At 45.4% G+C, this 24525-nt stretch overlaps 1 pseudogene; it reads right to left on the bottom strand.

Moving 5' to 3' along the window:
- Positions 1 to 773: 773 nt before the first annotated feature.
- The window catches only part of LOC109941460 (uncharacterized), a 30505-nt pseudogene continuing 6753 nt past the window's right edge, over positions 774 to 24525 (bottom strand).

Genomic DNA, 24525 nt, shown 5'->3' with positions numbered 1-24525 from the left:
AAAAGAAAAACAGGGAGAAGCTCAAAAGTCGTCCCTAAGGGGATGCAGAGCATGACGAAGCTACAGAAAGCCGTTCCTAAGGGAGCACAGCATAAGTTTTCTGCTCAAAAGTCGTTCCTAAGGGAATGCAGAGCCAAATACCGCCGAAATCTAAGGCGAAGCGCGAAAAGTCAACGCGAATATCGCCGAAATAGAAGGCGAAGAAGTTCAAAAGACGTTCCTAAGGGGATGCAGAACTTACACCGAAAAATAAGCGGTGCAGCCGAAAAATAAACGACAAAGAGATTTCAGTTATTCCTAAGGGAATGAAGGTTGTGGATGAAGCTTCGAATGTGTGTGTTTGGGCATTCATTTGCACGATACATTACATCATACATTGCATTCATAAACATTCATTTAGACATACATAGGATCATCATCATCATATCATACAGATACAGGCAGTTGCTTCGGCCCTGAGCATACAGCTTCAAAAGCAGATTTATGCTTCGTTGTGTACAAAAAGAAGGGAAGGTGTTTTTCGCCTTCAGCTCAAAAAATACAAGTTTCGTCCACATCAAAGCATTTCATATATCGATGGAAAGGTAAAAATATATTACAAGGTATGGACAAATTTACAGAGTAGAATCTGATTCTTAAGTTACAATATTGTTTATAAAGGTTAATACAAGTGTCTTCTTAGAATTTTTCCACAGCTAGGTATTCGAGCTTCATCACCATCTGTTGAGCTTCGGATCGTCTTCTAAGCTTTGGCTCTGTGTTCTTCGGCTTCGTCATCCTGTACATATCAAAGCATTATAAGAAAAATTCAAGTTTCGAGGAAAAGGTAAGCACAAGGTATGATTTTATTACCGGCTTGAGATGACTCCAAGCTTCGTCACCAGCTAGGCTTCGCCCACCCTTCGTCCATATTTGCTTTATAAATCTGTTTCCTATGCTTCGAGCTAGACTGGGAATATCAATCAGATCTGCTGGTGATAAGCTGAAGTTTGGTCTATTAACAATCTTTCCATGTGTGCAACCAGACTTCATAAAGGCAACAATTGTGCCCCGAGAAGCTAACAGGGCATAGAAATCACCGTGTCCGGCTATAACTTCATCAAGAGCATCAACTTCGCCCTCAATGTGTTCGAAGGTCCCTGGCAGGTCTTCAGCCAAAGGACAAAATTTCTCAGAGCTGGCTCCAACTGAGTTAAAGACCTGCTTTAGCCGCTGCACGCATCGGTTGCTGAACTCTAGATATTTTTCTTGAAGCTCTTTCAATGATTTTTGCAAATTTGAACTTTTTTCGACCTCAACCTCAAACTTTGTATCAAATTTCTGCTTTTCTTGTTCGAAGCTTTTTGATTTTGAGAGAAGCTCCTTATCCAACTTTGCAATTTTGGCTTCAGCTTCTGCCAGTAAGCCTTCCATTGTCTGAAGTTCGAAATCTTTCTTTTCAAGAGCAGCTGCTTGATCTTTTATTTTGTTTTCTAAACCTTCAATTATAATCTCATGTCTTCAAGGTCCTGTTGCATCCTCAAAGCTTTGCTCAATAACATACTCTATACAGAAGCAACCTTCGTTAGAAAACACCTTCGTTGTTAAAAACAATGCAAAGTCGAAGAAAAGTTTTTACCTTGAAGTTAGAATAGAATAAACTACCAACGATATGCTGTCGTCGGTAGCGGCTGATATCGGTCTCAAGCTTCGGGAAACTGATACTCTTTGACAGAGTACCAACGACCTTCGCTCCAGTCCGGTCTCGGAGGTAACCTAAGCTTTCATCGTTGATACCGCCGAAGAGTAGAGCCCCTGACTGATACCCGCAGGATATGGCATAATCTCTCAACTCTTCTTTCTCAGCCTTTGTCAATTCTTGTCCAATTAAGTTTTGAAAGTTGAAATTTTCTTCTTCTAAAGTATCTTCGGCTATTTTCTTCTCTTTCTCAGGCACTGTGGCCATGGTCTCTTCGGCGGCTGTAGCAGCTTCTTCTGCGGCCATATCCAGAAGTATTTTATCTATATCAGAAAGTGTGCTTTCTAAGTTTGCTTCCTTGGTCGTTGCAGCTTCGGCAATTGTGGCTTCGGTAGGTGCAGCTTCGGTAGCTGTAGCGCTCTCGATAGCAGGCGCCTTTGATGCCGAAGCTCGCGGTGGTGTTTCTTCAATGGCCTCTGTCACAGTAATAATTCTTCATTTTTTCGGCCCAGCAGACTTCTTTGTTGCCGAGGGCTCCTTCTTCTTCTGTAAAAGCTTCGACAGATGTAGCCCTAGTGGACTTAGCTTGATAGGCAAGGATTCAGTCATTACCTTTAGAATTTCTTCCACGTTGGCAGCAGAAGGTGTTGAAGGAGTTTCTTCTTCAATATCAGTCGCCTTCTGCTTCGGAGCCGCAGCTTTCCTTTTCTTCGGAGCGACTGCCTTCGGCTCAGGGCTCAATTTTCTTTTCTTCAGGATTTCTTCATCTTCTTTCACCATTCTAGCAGCCTGTCTGCCCACAACACTAACAATTCTTTTTCTTTTCTGCCCTTCGGCGCCCTTGTTCAATCACTCATAGTCTGGATATTCAAAATTCAGGGCATCCATTACCCGATTCAATCTTCGCTTTGGTCGGGTGCCGAAGGCTGCAATCATCAACTGATCTTCTTTTCTCGTATAATTGCCCAAAATCTCATTGCACATAACTTCAATTGTATCCAACCATTCTTGGCAGGGTTCTTTGAAGTGTTTCTTGAACTTGAAATGATAGGGCAGCCGAACGAGTTCATTCTTCTTCTTCTTTCCTTCAAGCTTCGGCATACCCCATTCCCTCAGCGTTGGAAATACTCGGTTGGCCACGTATTCTTGAACTAAGTCCCTAGTTCCAAAGTGTTCAGATACAACTCTAAACTCATACACAACATCTAGGCATGGTGCCCCCGGTGTCATGTTGCACTGAGGCCTAGTTAGCCCGAAGGTTAACTCCAACGGGCTCTGCACTAGCTTCTCCTTTTTCTCATCAATCTTAACATAAAACCATTCATATTTCTAACCGGTCGGCCATTTAGTGCGATAGCTGACCACCGGTGTCTTCATGTCTTTGCAATAAGCAAAGTTGTAGCAGCCAAAGTTCTCATGCAGTCCGTCTTCCCTAGCCTTCGTCTGATAGTGAAGTTCATGTACTCGGCAGAAGGCTTCGGCGAGTGGCTCCACCCCTTGACTTTGGAGGGCCCAGATGTAAACGCTGAGCCTAACAATGGCATTAGGGGTCAATTGATGAAGGCAAATCTCAAAATTTTCCAAGACATCTGCAATCATCCTGTGCAGAGGAAATCTCAACCCTGCTTTGAAGAAGCTCTTAAAAACCACCACTTCATCATTTTCTGGTTTCGGGATAGTCTCTTCCCCACCAAAACGAATCAACCCCTTATCGGCTTCTCTGAAGTAGCCTAACTTCGTCATCATAGCCATATCAGCTTCAGACATAGTTGACTTCCCAAAATCCAAATGGCTGGGCTTCGATGGCATAGCGGTGTTATAATCAATTTCTTCTTCACCAATATCGCCCTCTTCAACATCTTCAGTAACAGGGGTGCCTTCGTCAGGAGCGTCCTCTGTCACAACTAGTCCCGACCGCCTCATAACTTCGGAGGTTGGAGCAATTTTAGTTTCAGTAGTTTCGGTTTCCTCTCCGTCGTGTGCAACCCTAGCTGTTGAGCGCACTCTGGCCATTTGATGTTGAATTTCTTGCGTTTTAACGAAGTTGAGTATTTTTGACGAAGCTCCCTCTTCTCACGAAGCTGGAGCAAAGTGATCCTTTGACTGAGAATACGGTGAATAAGCTTCGGCGGTGGTCAAATTTTTCGGCAGCACAACAGTACAATAGCAGTAAATGCTGTGGTAACTTCACAACTACCCGTCTGTTTATATAGTGCTGCAGGTGGGAAGGTGAATCGTCAAGTCGCTCACACCCGCTGAACAGTCACCCGCACACGCTGAATGGTGGACCATAGTGCCCAAGAAGCTGAATCACCAGATCGCGCGTACTCGTTGCATGGTGGGACCATCCTTCACTTGGAATATTTAAATCGTTCCTCGGCAACGAGCTCAGAGAAGATGTTTTTCGGACCTTCGGCATTCCGAAGCCTGAGAGAGTTTTTCACGGGTCAAGCTCGTTACGAAAAATGATCTGGCACCGTGAAGGGGCTACTGTTGGGGGCCTGCTTCGTCGCTGAAGGTCCCATAAGAAGAAACACCTTCGGAAGATTGACACAAAGCCGAAGCTATCAATCAGAGAGCTTCGGAGTACATTTCCAAATGCACCGACTTAAAGATGAAATGATCAATCGGCCCGTGATAACTTGTATTATGATTGTAAACCTTTGTAAAGGGCATGAATGTAATTTCTCACAGGCTGCGTCCTGTGCCTATAAATAGATGAACAGTACCCCTGTACTATTCACGCTATCTTGTATTCGCTCGTGTGCAACACTTGGATTTTTGCTTTCTGTCAAGCCGAAGGTATAAATGTAATTAAATACCGTATTTAAATATCCAAGTTTATATAATGAAGACATATGGATGATATTATATGTTTGTTCATGTTATCTTCCATATTTCATATGTTTCGCCTTTCATTTTCTTATACCATGATGATGAAGGTACGTCCTTCATGACCTTCATCCGAAGATCATTATATCCTAAGGGAAATACTGCTTCGATAGACGAAGGACATTAACATTTAATACTTTGTGTTGCCTTGTTCTTGACTCATAGCATTTGAGAACAAGTCCCCAACACTCACTAAATTTGAATGACTTGCTTTTCTTTTATTTAACATTTTGGACCACATTTGCACCACTTGTTTTGTTTTTGCAAATCCTCTTGGAAAATCTTTTCAAAGTCTTTTGCAAATAGTCAAAGCTATATGAATAAGGTTGCAAGAAGCATTTTCAAGATTTGAAATTTCTCCCCTGTTTCAAATGCTTTTCCTTTGACTAAATAAAACTCCCCCTCAATGAAAATTCTCCTCTTAGCTTTCAAGAGGGTTTTTGAAATAGATTCCAATTTGAAATTTTGACCTTTAAAGATACCAATTTAAGGATTAATTGTAAATTAGATACAATTGATAAATTTTCATTTACATAGATACAAATGTGAAAATATCAATTAAAACTTCATTTCAATTTTTTTTTGAAATTGTGGTGGTGCGGTCCTTTTGCTTTGGGTTTAATATTTTCTCCCCCTTTGGCATTAAGCGCCAAAACGGAGACCTTGAGAGGCCTTTGAATATTTTGTCCCCCATTGATGAAAGAAATATGAGTGAAGGATTATACCAATTTGAGAGATTTGTGGAGTGACGACGAAGGGTAAATGATACGTTAGAGTTGAGTGGAAGCCTTGTCTTCGCCGAAGACTCTATTTCCCTTTCAATCTACGACTTAGTATAGAAATAAACTTGGAAACACATTAGTCGTAGACTTGGCACAAGGATAACAAGAAATATGCATTTGTACCAGGTGAAAGAGACATGATCAAAGGTATATAAATGAGCTATGTGTGCAATGTTTCAATCAAAATTCCGAGAATCAAGTATATTTAGCTCATTCCTTCAATCAAAATTCCGAGAATCAAGTATATTTAGCTCATTCCTAAGTTTGCTAAAGGTTTTCTCATCTAATGGCTTGGTAAAGATATCAGCTAATTGATTTTTGGTGTTTACATAAGCTATTTCGATATCCCCCCTTTGTTGGTGATCTCTCGAAAAGTGATACCGAATGTCTATGTGCTTAGTGCGGCTGTGTTCAACGGGATTATCCGCCATGTGGATAGCACTCTCATTGTCACATAGGAGAGGGACGTTGCTCAATTTGTAGCCATAGTCCCTTAGGGTTTGCCTTATCCAAAGTAATTACGCACAGCAATGGCCTGCGGCAATGTACTCGGCTTCGACGGTGGAAAGAGCTACTTAGTTTTGTTTCTTTGAAGCTCATGACACCAGGGATCTCCCCAGAAACTGACAAGTTCCTGATGTGCTCTTCCTATCAATTTTACACCCTGCCCAATCGGCATCAGAATATCCTATTAAATCAAAAGTGGATCCCTTGGGGTACCAAAGCCCAAACTTAGGAGTGTAAACTAAATATCTCATGATTCTCTTCACGGCCCTAAGGTGAACTTCCTTAGGATCGACCTGGAACCTTGCACACATGCATACAGAAAGCATAATATCTGGCCGAGATGCACATAAGTAGAGTAAAGATCCTATCATCGACCGATATACTTTTTGATCTACGGATTTACCTCCCATGTCGAGGTCGAGATGACCATTGGTTCCCATGGGTGTCTTGATGGGTTTGCCATCCTTCATTCCAAACTTCTTAAGTATGTCTTGATTGTACTTTGTTTGGCTGATGAAGGTGCCATCTTGGAGTTGCTTGATTTGGAATCCAAGTAAATACTTCAACTCCCCCATCATAGACATCTCGAATTTCTGTATCATGGTCCTACTAAACTCTTCACAAGTTGACTTGTTAGTAGACCCAAATATAATATCATCAACATAAATTTGGCATACAAACAAGTCTTTTGCAACAGTTTTAGTAAAGAGAGTAGGATCGGCTTTGCCGACTTTGAAGCCATTAGTGATAAGAAAATCTCGCAGACATTCATACCATGCTCTTGGGGCTTGCTTGAGCCCATAAAGCGCTTTTGAGAGTTTATACACATGGTTAGGGTACTCACTATCTTCAAAGCCGGAAGGTTGCTCAATGTAGACATCTTCCTTGATAGGTCCATTGAGGAAGACACTTTTCACGTCCATTTGATAGAGCTTAAAGCCATGGTAAGTAGCATAGGCAAGTAATATACAAATTGACTCAAGCCTAGCTACGGGTGCATAAGTTTCATCAAAATCCAAACCTTCGACTTGTGAATAACCTTTGGCCACAAGTCGGGCTTTGTTTCTTGTCACCACACCATGCTCATCTTGCTTGTTGCGGAATACCCACTTGGTACCTACAATATTTTGATTAGGGCATGGAACTAAATGCCATACCTCATTCCTTGTGAAGTTGTTGAGCTCCTCCCCCTTATGAATGTCACCAAGTATGGAGTTGACATGGTGATCTCGTTGAATTGCTTGGTGAACTCTTGGGTGTGGCGGTCTTTGACCCTGAACTTCTTGATCATCTTCCTTGTCTTCATTATCTTCATCTCCCCTTTGATCATTGTCCTCCTCTTGAGGTGGCTCATCTTCTTGATCTTCGTTTTCATCATCTTGGGCCTGATCCTTGTCTTGAGTTGGTGGAGATGCTTGGTTGGAAGATGACGGTTGATCTTGCGCTTGTGGAGGCTCTTCAGATTCCTTAGGACACACATCTCCAATAGACATGTTCCTTAGCGCAATGCACAGAGCCTCTTCATCATCTAATTCATCAAGATCAACTTGCTCCACTTGGGAGCCATTAGTCTCATCAAACACAATGTCACAAGAAACCTCAACTAATCCAAAGGATTTGTTGAAGACTCTACATGCCCTTGTGTTTGAGTCATAACCAAGTAAAAAGCCTTCTACAACCTTAGGAGCAAGTTTAGATTTTCTACCTCTTTTAATTAGAATAAAGCATTTACTCCCAAAGACTCTAAAATATGAAACATTGGGCTTTTTACCAGTAAGGAGTTCATATGATGTCTTCTTGAGGATTCGGTGAAGATATAACCGGTTGATAGAGTAGCAAGCAGTGTTGATTGCTTCCACCCAAAACCGGTTCGGTGTCTTGTACTCATCAAGCATGGTCATTGCCATATCTAGTAGAGTTCTATTCTTCCTCTCCACTACACCATTTTGTAGAGGTGTGTAGGGAGAAGAGAACTCATGCTTGATGCCCTACTCCTCAAGAAAGCCTTCGATTTGAGAGTTCTTGAACTCCGTCCCATTATCGCTTCTTATCTTTTTTATCCTTAACCCGAACTCATTTTGAGCCCGTCTTAAGAATCCATTTAATGTATCTTGGGTTTGTGATTTTTCCTGCAAAAAGAACACCCAAGTGAAGCGAGAATAATCATCCACAATAACTAGACAATACTTACTCTCGCCGATGCTTATGTAAGCGATCGGGCCGAATAGGTCCATGTGGAGTAGTTAGAGCGGCCTGTCAGTGGTCATGATGTTCTTGTGTGGATGATGAGCACCAACCTGCTTTCCTGCTTGGCATGCGCTACAAACCCTGTCTTTCTCAAAATGAACATTGGTTAGTCCTTAAATGTGCTCTCCCTTTAGAAGCTTATGAAGATTCTTCATCCTAACATGTACTAGTCGATGATGCCAAAGCCAACCCATGTTAGTCTTAGCAATAAAGCAAGTGTCTAGTTCAGCTTGATTAAAATCAACTAAGTATAGCTGACCCTCTAGCACTCCCTTGAAGGCTATTGAATGATTACTTCTTCTAAAGCATTGGAAATAGAATGGTCAGTAAATAGACAGTTGTAGCCCATTTTACATAATTGAGAAATAGAAAGCAAGTTGTAATCTAAAGAATCTACAAGAAAAACATTGGAAATAGAATGGTCAGGAGATATAGCAATTTTACCAAACCTTGATTTCCATCCACGAATGTGATAGCTCGTTGGGGATCTTCATTTTTCTCATAGGAGGAGAACATTCTTTTCTCCCCTGTCATGTGGTTTGTGCACCCGCTATCGATTATCCAACTTGAACAACCGGATGCATAAACCTACAAAACAAATTTAGGCCTTGTTCTTAGGTACCCAAACAGTCTTGGGTGTTTTGACGTTAGAAACAAGCACCTTGGGTACCCAAACACAAGTCTTTGAACTCTTGTGTTTGCCCCCAACATATTTGACAACTATTTTGCCTGATTTGTTAGTTAAAACATAATATGCATCAAAAGTCTTAAATGAAACATTATGCTCATTTGATGCAGCAGGAATTTTCATTCTATGCATTTTAACATGTGTGGTATGCCTAGAGCTAGAAGCCTCATTTTTATACATGAATGCATGGTGAGAAACATTATGAGGTTTCCTAGCATGAATCTTCCTAATTTTGTGTTCGAGATAGTTTGCAGGGTATAAAATATAGCCTTCATTATCCTGAACCATGGGAGCCTTGCCCTTTACAAAGTTAGATAATTTTTTAGGGGCATTAAACTTGACATTGCTCCCCTGTTGGAAACCAATGCCATCCTTAATGCCAGGGTGTCTCCCATTATAGAGCATGATACAAGCAAATTGAAAATTTTCATTTTCGAGTTCATGCTCGGAAATTTTAGCATCTAATTTAGCTATATGATCATTTTGTTTCTTAATCATGGCAAGGTGATCATCTGTAACACCCTGAATTTGGGGGTATAAAATTTCTTTATAATTATCACCCAAATTCATGTGTTACTCTTCTCTCTCTCTCACTCTAGGTTTTATCTCTCTCTAGGTTCTCTCTCCCTTTTTCCCTTTTGAGTAAAAATAGCTTAAAGTTAGGGGGATTTAATTATTTATTTTTGCCAAAACATTATGAGTCATGACATGTTGTATCATGCTGAACTTAAAATATTCTTTGAAGTGTTGCACAAGTTTGAATTTATTTGAATTTGATACCTAGTTTGAATTTGGATTTGAAAACCCTAGAGAAAAGAAATAGAAAAGGAATTAGAAAAGCTAGAGAAAAAGAAAAAGAGAAAGCAGCCCAGACGGCCCACTAAGCCCAGCTTCGCCCGCGTGCCTTCGGTCTCGGACAGGTGGGCCCCGCCTGTCGGCGCCGACCCGCGCCCCTCTTCCCTTTCTCCCTCTCGCTGTTCGGTGGGGTTGCCCTGTCGGCGCTTCGGCCCGTTATGCGCTCGCGCATCTGTGCCGCTGTCCCGTGGGCCCCGCTCGCCAATCCCCCCTCCTCCTTCAACCGCTCGCCTGCACGGACCGCGCGCATGTACGTCGAGATTGCCGCGCCCACGTCGCCACCCAGCTCCAATCCGGCACCCTGACCCCCTCTACAAGTCCCCGCACACCCCACTTCCCCCCTGCCTCGCTCATTTCACCTCTGCCCACTCACCCGAGCTACGCGCGCTGGTTCTTCAAGCCCACCGGAGCTTCCCCATCGCCAGGCCTCCTGCGCCCGAATTCGTCGCCGGTAGAGCTCGGCCGCCGTCCGCGATCGTGCTCTGCCACCATTACGCCTAGCCTCGTCCTCATCCCTGCTCCACCCGAGGTGAATTTCCCCGCCGAACTTTCTCTTCTCTCTCCCCCATTTCCTCTGTTCCATCAATTAGTCGCCGGTGATCATCGGTTCTGGTCCCGCACCATCGAACCGAGTCCGCCCGGCCAACCGCAGCCGCCCCGTGCCCTGTTCGCCCACGCGGAGTCACCGGCTCCAGCCATGGTGCTCGCGCCATGCGCACTGCCGAGGTAGACAGCGGTCTTGACAAGGAGGACCCGCCCGTCAGCCTCCCCCTATCTTTCCCCACTCTTGGTCACTGCCTGGAGGGCCTCGTCTGTCAGCACACACCCGCGATATCGCGCCTGCGCGTGCCCTCCACCGCTGACTAGCGGGCTCGACCTCCCTATGGCCCTGTTTGTCAGGCTCTCGCCGTTTCCCCCCTGTTGGTCCGAGTCGCCGACCCGTGGGCCCCGCCCACCAGGGAGCGCCCGCACTCGCGTCCCGCACCGAGGATACCCGGGCCGCTGACGCGTGGGACCCGTCGGTCAGCCCTCGCGTCCGATCCCGTGCGGTCGCTTCTAATCTCGGGCGTCCGTTCCCGATTGGAAGGCCGAGAAGCCAGGATACCCTTTCGCGGTGGTCGATTTGCTTAAGACCCCCTCGGCTTTCTGTGAATAGAACCCGCCGTCCTTAGACTTTACATGCAGGTCCCTGAGTTATTACAAACAGACCCTATCCTTTTAAATAATTACACAGTAGGGCTTAATTTTGTATTTCAACTCCTAAACTTGTTTATTTCATATCTTTTACATATGAACTCCAAATTTAGTGATTCAAATTGCAAAATGTTCATAGAATTATTCTCTGTTTAAATAAATTAGTTCCACTTACATTCTGTGTTTTCTAATTTTATGGTTAACTATGAACTAGTATATGTTTAGATTTGTTTATTTAATAAAATAAAAAGGGGAAATCCTAGAGATTAAAGCATATTTAATCTTGTAAGATTAATAATGTGTATTACATGAATTCATCTATGTTCTAATTTTTAGGTCACAATAAAATAAATTGAACTATGCTATGTATTTGTGAGTAACACTTAGAGAAGTAATAAACTATTTCCAAATGAAGTTGGTTTATGTTATAGTTTATGTTATACTTTGAACCCATTATCCCTTATGTAGTATTGTGCCTTTTGAGATATATTCCTATGTTTGTACATGTTTGGTGTGCTGTTCATTTGTACTTTCCAAATGTATTGAATGCATGCTCGCTTTATTTAGACAACGAGCAGTCCGAGGTTCCTGAGTGTGTTGCTGGAGACCTCCCTGAGCAACAACCTGGTGAAGGCAAGTGTCCTCTGACCTATTATGTCCTACTTACTTTAGAATTCACTGTCTCGCATTACTTTATGAAACCTAAGGATTGACTAGTCTGTATTTACCTTATCCTTGTTTACCTTTAGGGTTATCATGGTTAGCATGTTGCTATTGCCTTAACTTAGTCAATGAACATGATGTGAACATTTATGATATGATACTGTTATCCTGATTATGTGGATGATCTTGTGATACCTTAGGGGGATCAAGCCTTTTTCCTGAGTACCTCTCTGTAAGGACCTGTTCGTGGAGTGACCACCCGGGATAACAGTACAACCATGAGGGTGGAATGGGATGCCCTTAGCTGATTAATTAGATGAACCTAGGGGTGTAGTTGGCTTTGCCGAAGGGTCGTCAATGGGGGCCGGGGCGTAGTGCTCGCTCTGCCAAGGTTGGGGTGCAGAGGTTCTTTCGATTTGTTTTTGTTAGTCACCCACCTTGGGGAGGTGTACTGCGCTTATACGACTGGCGAAACCTAACGAGCAGCTATGCATCAGGGGAGTCTTTGTAAAGGCTATGTAGTGTATCCCTGGCCATTCACCTCGGTAGTGAAGATCAGGTCTGTACAACCCAGGCTGGAAAGGGATCACTGTGACACCCCAGTGTCACCTAGGGTTTCTCTTAAAAAGCCACACCAAGAGCCATTACTTCCTGTGAACCAAAGTAAGCATGAGCATCAAAATAACTTAAGTGACAAAGAATTCACCAAGTATATGTTTAAAAGTGTCATGATCAAAACAATTGAGTCCTTGAAAAGATAAGAATGTGCAACCCTAATTAAGAACTCTAAGTGAACCCCATGAACAAAATTCAAGAAAATAAGCAAAAGGGAATGAAAAGTTTAAAATTTTGAGTTGAGCCAATAATATAAGTTAAAGTATATTTGATAAGCAACAAGATAGATTGAGAAAGCTTAACCAAAATAATTCAAGAAAACCCCCAAATCAAGCTTCTTTTGTTGGGACTCATTGGGAATTCTGAATTTCAGAATTCTGAAATTCAGACCTTGAGCCAAAGATCAGGGATGTTCACCTTGATCCCTAACTCGAATCCTAATGGCCCCATTGACAAATTTGTGTCTAACTAACCCCTCTGTCGTGTGCCAGAAGATGGCATTGGGACGCGAGCCCTAGACACGACAAAACTTGGGATTTGCCTCGGGTTTGGGCAGGGAGATAGACCAGATTTCCTGGCTCCATATCTCTGCAACCAGTAGGCAAAATCCTATGACCTCCACACAAGAATGGTAGCTTGTAGGGAGGAGAAGAGGTTTTGTGCACTGACCCAGGCGAGAGCAGGCTCGGATGAGCGACCACACGCGCCAGAGCTTGGGCAGAACGCACGGGCACACGTGTTCGACCCTGGTCGGCACGCCAGAGCTCGCCCAACCCGCGCGCGCGCTCGCCCCGGCGTCCGGTCAAGTCCGCCGCGCGCCCACGCCCTCGGCCGTGCCCGCCCGCGCCTATAAAGCTTCCCCGGGCGCACCTCTCTTCGCCCCGCACTCACCCTCATCGGCCAGCCACCGTTCCTTAGCTCCGGCGAGCGTATTTCCGCCCGCCATTGCCGCCAGAGCTACGGCCGCCGTGGCCAGCCCACTCCAGCCGCCCTCCAGCCCAACCTGTGCTTCGGCTAGCTCCGCCAGTAGCCCGTGAAGCTCGCCAAGCCCTCGGACCCGACCGGACTTCACCGGAGGCCCGAGATCAACCTCACCGGACTTCGGTCTTCCGCCGCCGCGCGTGGACCGAGCTATCCAGTGAGTCTTCGCCCAATTCCTTTCGCTCATGTCTTCTCTGGCATCCCGTGGATCTCCCTGACCCATTTGATTGAACTATCTCGCCGTGACCAGGCCGGTCTCCTCGCCGCCGACGAGCATCCCCGCCTGCGCGCGTGGACCGACCAACTCCGGCCATCTCCGTTGACGTTCCGCACACCGTTGTGATCCCCGCGACCTCCCCTTCGCCCTCGACCACTTCACCGGAACAGTCTCGCCGCCGGTGAGCCCCTCCGCCCTTTTCTTCGCCGCGGCTACTGTTTGAGGTAGAAGAAGGACCTCGGGTTAGGATCTGTAGAACCCGAGGGGTTTTCTGTAATGTCAGCGACTCATATGAATAGTAACCTAAGGACTGATTCGCGAGGAAAACTTAGAAAAACCGCCAGGGACCCCAGTGCAAAGTGGTTTTTCCCTTTTATCAATTCTGTTATTCTTTTTAAATAACCAAAGAACTTAGAAAATTCATAACTTGATGAAATCTTAATGAAAAGCTGTCAAACCAATTTTGCTAGCTCTGGAATATTATGATCTATCGTTTAAAATTATTGAACCATATGCTTTCTGTTCTAAATTTTAGAGCTTAAAATTAAAAACAGAAACCCCCTAAACCTTGTTTAATTAAGGAAAATTAGTTTTTCTTTTGTGCTGAGCTTAAGAAATTTTGTAGATGCTTATACCCTAATTAGACATTGTTTAAAAATAGTAGAATCCCCAGCATTAGAGATTATGATGTAGTTATTCATTTAAAGCCATGTTGTCCACAACTTAGAGAAAATCAGAAAAGCATTAGAAAATGTTGAACAGTGATTAGTAATATTTTTCCTAGTTTACTTATGCAACAAAGAACCTAGGAAAAATGCAGAGACCATTAATTAGGACCAATTTCTAATTAAGATGCTTTAATCAGCCTTATGTGGACTGAAAATCAATTATTAAAATTGCAAAACCATAACCAAAGTGGTTAACAAAAATCCAGTGAACTTATAACCACCAGAGCCCCACTACAAAAATACAGAGCACCCCAGCCTAACTTTTTAAGTAAGGAAAATAAATACAAAGTGGTAATAAGGCATTTTCCCAATAAATCATAAACAACCTCAAATAATGAGATAATGGGCAACCAAAAATTTGCTAAGTCCATGATGAGATAAACCACCAGAGAAAAATACAAACCCATGAAAAAGAAGTGAACCCATGCCTTTTGCTAGTAAGTTGTGAGAAAGGCCATTTAGCTCAAATAATGCAAACCACCCCTTCCCTTAGGCAAAAGGAAGCCAAACTCCAGAATGACTGCTCTTGCACAAAATACTAGCTAAGAAAAATAAGAACTCTGTTGTTTGATGTTTTTCAAACATAGTGGTAGTAGAAAGCACCCCTTTGGCTAGAAACCTTAAGAAAACCATAGGAAAAGAATTAAAAGGTATTAATGACTAGAAATTTGTATCAAGTCATGTTATGACACCTAAAAGCCAGCAAAAATAAGTTTTAAAGAATTACCCACTGTTAAATAATAGTTGTAGTTCAAAGTACCCCTTCTGCCTTAAGATTTGGCAATTTTGTCCAGAGAAAACCATTCACTTTCTGAACCCCAAATTTTGAGACAGAGAATCATACACCAGTAACAAGCCACTGTAATTTTTGCAGAATTTTTGGAATTCTATAAAAGCAACTTGTAGTTCAAACCTACTCCAAAACATTAAAGAGAATAAAAGAAAAGAGAAGAAGGAATAAACCTCATCCCATTAAAACTAACCCAATTTACCAAGTATACCACTAAAGGGTTTTACATAAGAAAGGTTAACTTGTTTAAATTCAAAAAGACCATACATCTTTAAGTTGTAAATTCTAAAGCACATATCATATCATGCATGTATCTAACGCATTGCATTCATTAGATTGTAATCTTGCCGACGGAGAGTACGTGCTCATCCCCGAGCAAGGACCTGTCCAAGAGGAGGACCAGGAGCAGGCTTCAGAGGCTGCTATTGAGGATCTCCCCGCAGCCCCAGCAATTGAAGGCAAGCCCCGGTTTTATGCATAACCATGTTAATATATGCTACTTTACTACACTTAATGCTTGTAGGACTGTAATGTGCACTTAAGTGTAGGAGTTGCTTGAAACCCCTAGTTGCATGAACTTAGGACTCCTTTTTGAGATGAATACTAGTATTCTAGGTCGAGTAGCTGCTTGCTAATCAGGATCTCGGTAGAAGTCGAGTGATTTTTCTAGCACTCGCGCGAGGTCAGGAATTGATTGTATTCATCTTGATAATGGGATATATGTTGGTCTATGGATTTGGATCCAGGGAGGATGCCTTGTCCATGAGACGGGAAAAATGAATTAAGGATTAATGTGTGGATACCTGAGTCAAGCTTTTGAATGTACTAAACACATGCCGGGAAAAATGGTAACCGGTAAACCTAGTACCTGAGTGAAGCCGGGCGCGGACTTTATCCCTCATGCGACCTGAGACAGGGTCTCCCATGCTAGCTATGGTGGGTACAAGTGCGGTCACTGCACGGCGGCAGCCGGGGTCAGTGGAGCATTGTATGCCAAGGCGGTGAGGCCTGGACGCGAACGGGGAATCGATGGGGACGGTTGTCATGTGCGGGGTCAGAGTGCCCTGACATGCCGTGTGTTTAGGTTTACCTTGCAAGGTTAAAACTCGATTCGAATCGTCTGCTTCTCGCAGCTAATGAGACTGCTTGATTCCTTGTACTGCATCGAGTAAGAAGTGAAATGTGGATTACATGAGATAACTTGTTGATTGAACTAATTGCTTGTTACCATGTATGCTTAGAAGGAGCCAATCTAGCTAAGTTAATGATGGTAGAAATTGAAAAGCTAAAAGTTGATTTTAGAAACAGCTAGTGCTTTTGGCAAACCAAACCCCTCAGCCAAACAGCTGCATAGTCTAGAGGTAGAGGAGTAGACTCCTCACACCGGTTAAGTCTAGCTGAGTATTAGTATACTCAGCCTTGCTTGTGGCACCATTTTTGCAGGTACCATGCAGGATGTAGTTGATGGTGTGACTTGGCCTACCACCCTGCCACCGGGTTGGACGGTCGAGTGGGATGTTGCTCCGGCAGGAGAGGAGCATGAGGAGTAGTGGGCTAGGCCTTGCCCATTTCCTCGTTACCGACGACATCGATTATCCGCTGCACTTTAATTTGTGAACTTTATTTGCTACTCCAAAAACTCCGATTTATGTAATAACTCCGTACTTAATTTGAGGTTTCCTGTTTTATTGTATTTCTTCTGTGACTCACCTTCGAGTGAGATTGTGGAATTTGATCCTGGTTAAGTGGCTCTATCAGACTAGATCTGAGGGACTGACGGGTTATTCCGATTTAAGTGTGTTACGGCCCCTGAGGCGTGACTTAGGCACTTAAGCTGGAATAATTCGGGTGGTTCTGCCACAGCTGGTATCGGAGCAAATTCCACCACAGAGAAGGACAATAAACCATGAATACCGATTTTCAAAATCTAAAACTTGCCTAGAAACTACTACGGATCGTCACGACTAGACCGCTAGACCTAGGACGAAAGGCCTTAGGCATAGAGGGAGAAATAGGTGGCTAATTAATTAGGCCCTGTGGGCCAATACTTATATTTTAGGATGCCCTAAAAAGGCACCCTATTTCCCTTTTGAGAGGCAACGTTTCTTTCCGCATGCATGCATTATAAAACACAAAGAGGAATTAAAATTTGAGCTAACCCCTTTTCTTTAAATCATCCGGGCTCTCTTTTTCTTTTTCCTTCCACCATAATCTTTATCTTGATTCCCTTCCGCAGATGAATTCACCTACCCCCGCCAGTGGAGGAGACTCTCGTTTCAGTTCTGACTTCCTTTCTCGCGATGGCTTTCCTTCCATCTTGTGGGAAGTGCTTAACTCCGCCGGTTACCCTACGCCCCCTATGTACACGGTGCAGTTGTATGAGGAGCATCGGGTACCTCGTTGTCGGGTCTGGCTAACTTTGGAGGCTCATCCCCTTCAGCCGGGTTGGCGTTCTCTTGACTCTGAGACGATTGGACTCAGGACGGACGACACCGTTGAGGCAGCAGCCATGAAGACTCTGACGACTTTCTGTGGCTACCATCCCCTGGAGATGGTGATGCACCCCTTGGGACTCTTCCCTGCTGAAAAGAAGGATGATCCCATGTGGTGTAACCGCGTGAGCCACGTGAAGGATGTGTGGGCAATGTATCCTGACTTGGTTGGGAGGGTCACTGTTCAGTGCATGAGTGCGCTGTACCGCCTTCAGACCCTTCAGAGCGATGCTATGACACTTCTTGCTAACACCGCTCAGGCTGCCAAGCTCACTCTCGATAGTCGGGAAGATTTTGTGGTCGACCTATCCACAGAGTTGGTGGAGAAGGATCTGCAGGTGGAAAGGCTGAGCCAGCGTATTACCACCCTGGAGCAGCAAGTGGAGATCCGAGATAACACTATTGATGTCTTGGAGAACCAGCTCCACGACGTGCAGAGGGAACTCGAGGAAGCCAATGACCACTTGGACATGCACCACCTGGAGATGGAGGCCAATGAAGCAGGAAGCGAGGGAGAAGAGGCTCCCGAGGAGCTAGGACCAGCCCCTGGTGCCAATGGGACTACCTCCGCGATGCCTCCTTCACCCGTATCCAGTGTCGCTTCCACCGCTCAGGGTTAAGCAGTCGCTTTGACATTTCTTTAGGCGGATAGAAACCTATGCGAGCTTAGTAGTATCACCTTTTGGACTAGGCTTATGGGTACTTTCCCCTGATTAATGTAACCCTGTAAACTTTTGATATCTGTGGGATCCTTGTCACCATGTTATCTTCATTTTCGAACCTAATATTATGATTATGGCCTTTTCCTTCCATATGAGATGATATCTTGTCGTTCGGAAATATGAGTCGGGATAACATTGGCGACAATCTCTGTTTTCAGATGGCAGCGAGGCAGCGTCGCGGGCAGAATGAGCAAGCTCCCCCGCCACCTCCTCCAGCTCCCACAGTGCAGGAGCTGATGGCCCAGCAGAATGAGATTCTGCGACAGCTCTTGCAGCGCCAGCCCCACCAACAGCATCATGGTGGAGGCCAGCATCAGCGACCTCCGGCTATGGCAACATACCAGGAGTTTCTGAGCACGCAGCCGCCCTTGTTCACCAAGGCAGAGGATCCGTTGGACGCCGACGTGTGGCTTCGCGTCGTCGAGTCCAAGTTTCCCCTCCTCACGGGAGACTGCCCTGATGAGGCCAAGGCTCGCTTCGCCGCACAGCAGCTTCGCGGCCCAGCTCGGACTTGGTGGGACCACTTCCGTGCTATGCTCCCCGCTGATCATGAAGTATCTTGGGAGGAATTCAAGACCGCCTTCAGAGGACACCACATTCCAGCTGGCATTCTTGATCGGAAGTTGAATGAATTCATGGCCCTCAATCAAGGAACCCGCACGGTACTGCAGTATGCGCAAGCCTTCAACGACTTATGCCAGTATGCAGGGTATCATGCTGATTCTGATGAAAAGAAGAGGGATCGCTTCCGCAGGGGTCTCAATACCAAGCTGCGGGAACGACTCAACACTGTCCGGGCCAATAGCTTCAATGAGTTGGTCAACATGGCCATCTCTCAGGAGGATTGCATTGTTGCTCACCGGGCAGAGAAGAAGAGGAAGGCACCAATGGCAGCACCATCCGCTCAGGCTCAGAGGTTCCGGATTGTTTCTCACAATCAGAGCAGGGGTTTTCAGCAGCAGGCAGGCAGATGGGTGATCAGGCCACCTCAGCAGCAGCAGCAGCCGGCACCCAACCGCTATCCAGCTCCCGCCCCAAGGAACAATCAGCCTCCGCAGCAGCAGCAGTTCCGCCAGGGCAATGGGAACAAGTGTTTCACTTGTGGCAATGTGGGCCACTATGCCAAGAATTGTCCCAGGAACCAGCAGAGGCAGATGCCAGCACCAAATCAAGACAAGGGAAGAAAGCAGAAGGTGCAAGTCAGGCAAGGGAAGCTCAACTTCACTGCTCTAGAGGAAGTGCCAGAAGGAGCTCCTATCATGACCGGTACCTTTTCAGTTTATAATCAACCTGCTTTAATTCTGTTTGATTCTGGTGCATCTCATAGTTTCATTAGCCAAAAGTTCAGTGCTAATTGCAAACTGCCATTCTCTCACTCAAAAGGGTCATTCATGAATAGTCACACCTGGGGGTAAAATTGCAACTAACCAATTAAACCAAAGTGTGCCTATTCAACTGGGAAGCCACATTGTCAAAACCACTCTTCTTGTGTTGGGATTGGAAAATGTGGACATTATTCTAGGAGCAAATTGGATGACCTTGCACCAAGTTGTGCTTGATGTAGCCAGTCGTACCGTGGAAGTTAATTCTCCTTTCTGCGGGAATTTCACTTTGATTCTGCCTAGTCAGGGTTCTTCTCAGTCATGTGCTTTCTCTATGACGGAGTTACCCCTGAAGAAGATCCCAGTGGTCTGTGAGTATGCAGATGTCTTTCCTGATGAATTGCCAGGAATGCCACCGGACCGGGATATTGAATTCGCCATCGAGTTGCAACTGGGAACGACCCCAATTTCTAAGAGGCCCTACCGAATGCCACCCGCTGAGTTGGCAGAGTTGAAAAAGCAGTTGCAAGAGTTGCTGGATAAGGGATTTATTCGCCCAAGCACTTCGCCTTGGGGATGTCCAGCGCTATTTGTGAAGAAGAAGGATGAAAGCTTGAGGCTGTGTATAGATTACCGCCCTCTTAATGCGGTAACTATCAAGAACAAGTATCCTTTGCCTCGTATTGACGTTCTCTTTGACCAGTTGGTCGGGGCCAAGGTGTTTTCCAAGATAGACCTTCGCTCTGGCTACCATCAGATCAAAATACGAGCAAGTGATATTCCGAAGACGGCATTCTCAACCAGATATGGGCTGTATGAATTTTTGGTGATGTCATTCGGGCTGACAAATGCACCAGCATACTTCATGTATCTGATGAATTCTGTTTTCATGCCAGAATTGGACAAGTTCGTAGTGGTTTTCATTGATGATATTCTGGTGTACTCGAAGAACGAAGAAGAACATGCCGGGCATTTGCATGTAGTGCTTCAACGTCTGCGAGAGCACCACCTTTATGCCAAGCTATCCAAGTGTGATTTTTGGCTAAAGGAAATCAAATTCTTGGGTCACACTATCTCTCAGGATGGAATAGCTGTTGATCCTGATAAAGTGCAAGAGGTGATGAACTGGAGGCCACCAACGACTGTTCGCCAGATTCGGAGTTTTCTGGGATTGGCCGGTTATTACCGAAGATTTATTCCGGACTTCTCTCGGATTGCGAAGCCTATTACTGAGTTGCTGAAGAAAGAAGTCAAGTTTGTGTGGAGTCAGAAGTGCGAAGATGCCTTCCATGCATTGAGGCAGCATCTGACCACCGCACCAGTTTTGGCGCAACCCGACAGCAGCAAGCCTTTTGATGTATATTGCGATGCCTCTGGCACCGGGCTAGGTTGTGTCTTGATGCAAGACAACCGAGTCATTGCTTATGCCTCAAGAGCACTCAGGCCTCATGAGCAAAATTATCCCACTCATGACCTTGAGTTAGCAGCAGTGGTTCATGCATTGAAGATGTGGAGGCACTACCTGATGGGAACCCACTGCAACATCTTCACTGATCATAAGAGCCTTAAGTACATTTTTACTCAGGCTGATCTCAACATGAGGCAGAGAAGATGGCTAGAGCTGATCAAGGATTATGACCTGGAGGTACATTATCACCCAGGGAAAGCTAATGTGGTAGCTGATGCCTTGAGTCGGAAGTTGCAATGCAACTGTATTCTGATGGATTCTCGTGTTAACACCTTGTGTGATGAGTTGAGCAAGATGCAAATTGAAGTGATTCCTTCTGGTTCTTTGTCTCACATTTCTGTTGAGCCAGCTTTGCAAGACCAGATTATCATGGCCCAGCTCAGTGACAAGGGAGTGCAGATTATCAAGAAGAATCTCCATCAGAAGGTTGAGAAGTATAATTGTTTCCGCCAGGATGAGAAGGGTGTGTTATGGTTCAAAAGCAGATTGGTAATTCCTAAGGACCGGGATCTCAAGAAGAAAATTTTGGATGAGGCTCACCTCTCCAAATTCTCTATGCATCCGGGAAGCACCAAGATGTACCATGATCTGAAGCTTTTGTACTGGTGGACCAGAATGAAGAGGGAGATAGCCTAGTATGTATCAGAGTGTGACACCTGTCAGAGGATAAAGGCAAGCCACTTGAAGTCCGCTGGAGCTTTGCAACCACTGTCCGTACCTTCGTGGAAGTGGGACGACATCAGCATGGATTTCATTGTGGGTCTGCCCAACACCTCTCGTCATCATGATTCAATTTGGGTTATTGTGGACCGATTGACTAAAGTGGCACATTTTCTTCCTGTGCACACCACTGATAAGGCTCAGAAGTATGCAGAATTGTATATCGACCGGATCGTGTGTTTGCATGGATTACCTCGGACCATTGTTTCTGACCGAGGAGCCCAATTTGTTGCCAGATTTTGGGAACAATTGCAAGAGTCTTTGGGAACCAAGCTAATCAGGAGTTCAGCTTACCACCCACAGACTGATGGTCAGACGGAAAGGGTAAACCAGATTCTGGAGGATATGCTGAGAGCTTGTGCGATCGATTGTGGCAAGAACTGGGATAAGCACCTCTCCTTGGCAGAGTTTGCTTATAACAATAGTTATCAGTCCAGCCTAAAGATGGCACCTTTTGAAGCTCTCTATGGGAGAAGGTGCAGGACACCACTCAATTGGTCTCAGCCTGGTGAAAGAGAAGTTTTTGGACCTGATTTGGTGACTGAAGCCGAAAGGAAGGTCAAGCTGATCAGGAAGAATCTAGAAGCTGCTCAGGCCAGGCAGAAGAGCTATCATGACAGAAGAAGGAAACCTCTCCAGTTCGAGGTGGGAAGTTTTGTATACCTCAAGGTATCACCCACCAAGGGAGTGCAGAGGTTTGGAATCAAAGGCAAGCTAGCCCCTCGTTACATTGGACCTTATGAGATCATTGAAGCATGTGGACCCGTGGCATACAAGCTGAAGTTACCTTCAAAGATGTCTGCCATTCACAGCGTATTCCATGTATCTCAGCTAAAGAAGTGTGTTCGATTGCCGACTGAGATTCTAGCAGAGCCAGAATTGGAGATAGAGCCAGATCTCTCGTACCAAGAGTACCCCTCCAAGATTCTGGATTGCAAGGAAAGATCAACTCGGGCTAAATCGATCAAGATGTTCAAGGTCCAGTGGAGTAATCACTCAGAGGAGGAAGCTACTTGGGAAACCGAGGAATTCTTAAGATCCAACTTCCCCGATTGCCTACCTAAGGAAGCTGGTATGTAATCACCCCCAACCCCTCCTCCTGCCTTTCGAATCTAATTTCCAAAAATATGATCTTAATTCAGAATGAAGTAACTAAAAGATAAAACTTAAAAGGACTTCCTTCTGAAGTTGCAAAGAGAATGACATTCGAAGAGCAGTTTTGCCCTAATAATAACAATCATCACCCTTTTTCCTATCAGTCTCACCCTTCGCTTCACCCCGGGAGGACTCTGGCCTGAATCTCGGGACGAGATTCCTTTAAGGGGGGAAGGTTGTGACACCCCAGTGTCACCTAGGGTTTCTCTTAAAAAGCCACACCAAGAGCCATTACTTCCTGTGAACCAAAGTAAGCATGAGCATCAAAATAACTTAAGTGACAAATAATTCACCAAGTATATGTTTAAAAGTGTCATGATCAAAACAATTGAGTCCTTGAAAAGATAAGAATGTGCAACCCTAATTAAGAACTCTAAGTGAACCCCATGAACAAAATTCAAGAAAATAAGCAAAAGGGAATGAAAAGTTTAAAATTTTGAGTTGAGCCAATAATATAAGTTAAAGTATATTTGATAAGCAACAAGATAGATTGAGAAAGCTTAACCAAAATAATTCAAGAAAACCCCCAAATCAAGCTTCTTTTGTTGGGACTCATTGGGAATTCCGAATTTCAGAATTCTGAAATTCAGACCTTGAGCCAAAGATCAGGGATGTTCACCTTGATCCCTAACTCGAATCCTAATGGCCCCATTGACAAATTTGTGTCTAACTAACCCCTCTGTCGTGTGCCAGAAGATGGCATTGGGACGCGAGCCCTAGACACGACAAAACTTGGGATTTGCCTCGGGTTTGGGCAGGGAGACAGACCAGATTTCCTGGCTCCATATCTCTGTAACCAGTAGGCAAAATCCTATGACCTCCACACAAGAATGGTAGCTTGTAGGGAGGAGAAGAGGTTTTGTGCACTGACCCAGGCGAGAGCAGGCTCGGATGAGCGACCACACACGCCAGAGCTTGGGCAGAACGCACGGGCACACGTGTTCGACCCTGGTCGGCACGCCAGAGCTCGCCCAACCCGCGCGCGCGCTCGCCCCGGCGTCCGGTCAAGTCCGCCGCGCGCCCACGCCCTCGGCCGTGCCCGCCCGCGCCTATAAAGCTTCCCCGGGCGCACCTCTCTTCGCCCCGCACTCACCCTCATCGGCCAGCCACCGTTCCTTAGCTCCGGCGAGCGTATTTCCGCCCGCCATTGCCGCCAGAGCTACGGCCGCCGTGGCCAGCCCACTCCAGCCGCCCTCCAGCCCAACCTGTGCTTCGGCTAGCTCCGCCAGTAGCCCGTGAAGCTCGCCAAGCCCTCGGACCCGACCGGACTTCACCGGAGGCCCGAGATCAACCTCACCGGACTTCGGTCTTCCGCCGCCGCGCGTGGACCGAGCTATCCAGTGAGTCTCCGCCCAATTCCTTTCGCTCATGTCTTCTCTGGCATCCCGTGGATCTCCCTGACCCATTTGATTGAACTATCTCGCCGTGACCAGGCCGGTCTCCTCGCCGCCGACGAGCATCCCCGCCTGCGCGCGTGGACCGACCAACTCCGGCCATCTCCGTTGACGTTCCGCACACCGTTGTGATCCCCGCGACCTCCCCTTCGCCCTCGACCACTTCACCGGAACAGTCTCGCCGCCGGTGAGCCCCTCCGCCCTTTTCTTCGCCGCGGCTACTGTTTGAGGTAGAAGAAGGACCTCGGGTTAGGATCTGTAGAACCCGAGGGGTTTTCTGTAATGTCAGCGACTCATATGAATAGTAACCTAAGGACTGATTCGCGAGGAAAACTTAGAAAAACCGCCAGGGACCCCAGTGCAAAGTGGTTTTTTCCCTTTTATCAATTCTGTTATTCTTTTTAAATAACCAAAG

This window comes from Zea mays, chromosome 1 (genome assembly GCF_902167145.1).
Source record: "Zea mays cultivar B73 chromosome 1, Zm-B73-REFERENCE-NAM-5.0, whole genome shotgun sequence".
NCBI classification, from domain to species: domain Eukaryota; kingdom Viridiplantae; phylum Streptophyta; class Magnoliopsida; order Poales; family Poaceae; genus Zea; species Zea mays.
This window is presented reverse-complemented; position numbering and strand designations above follow the sequence as displayed.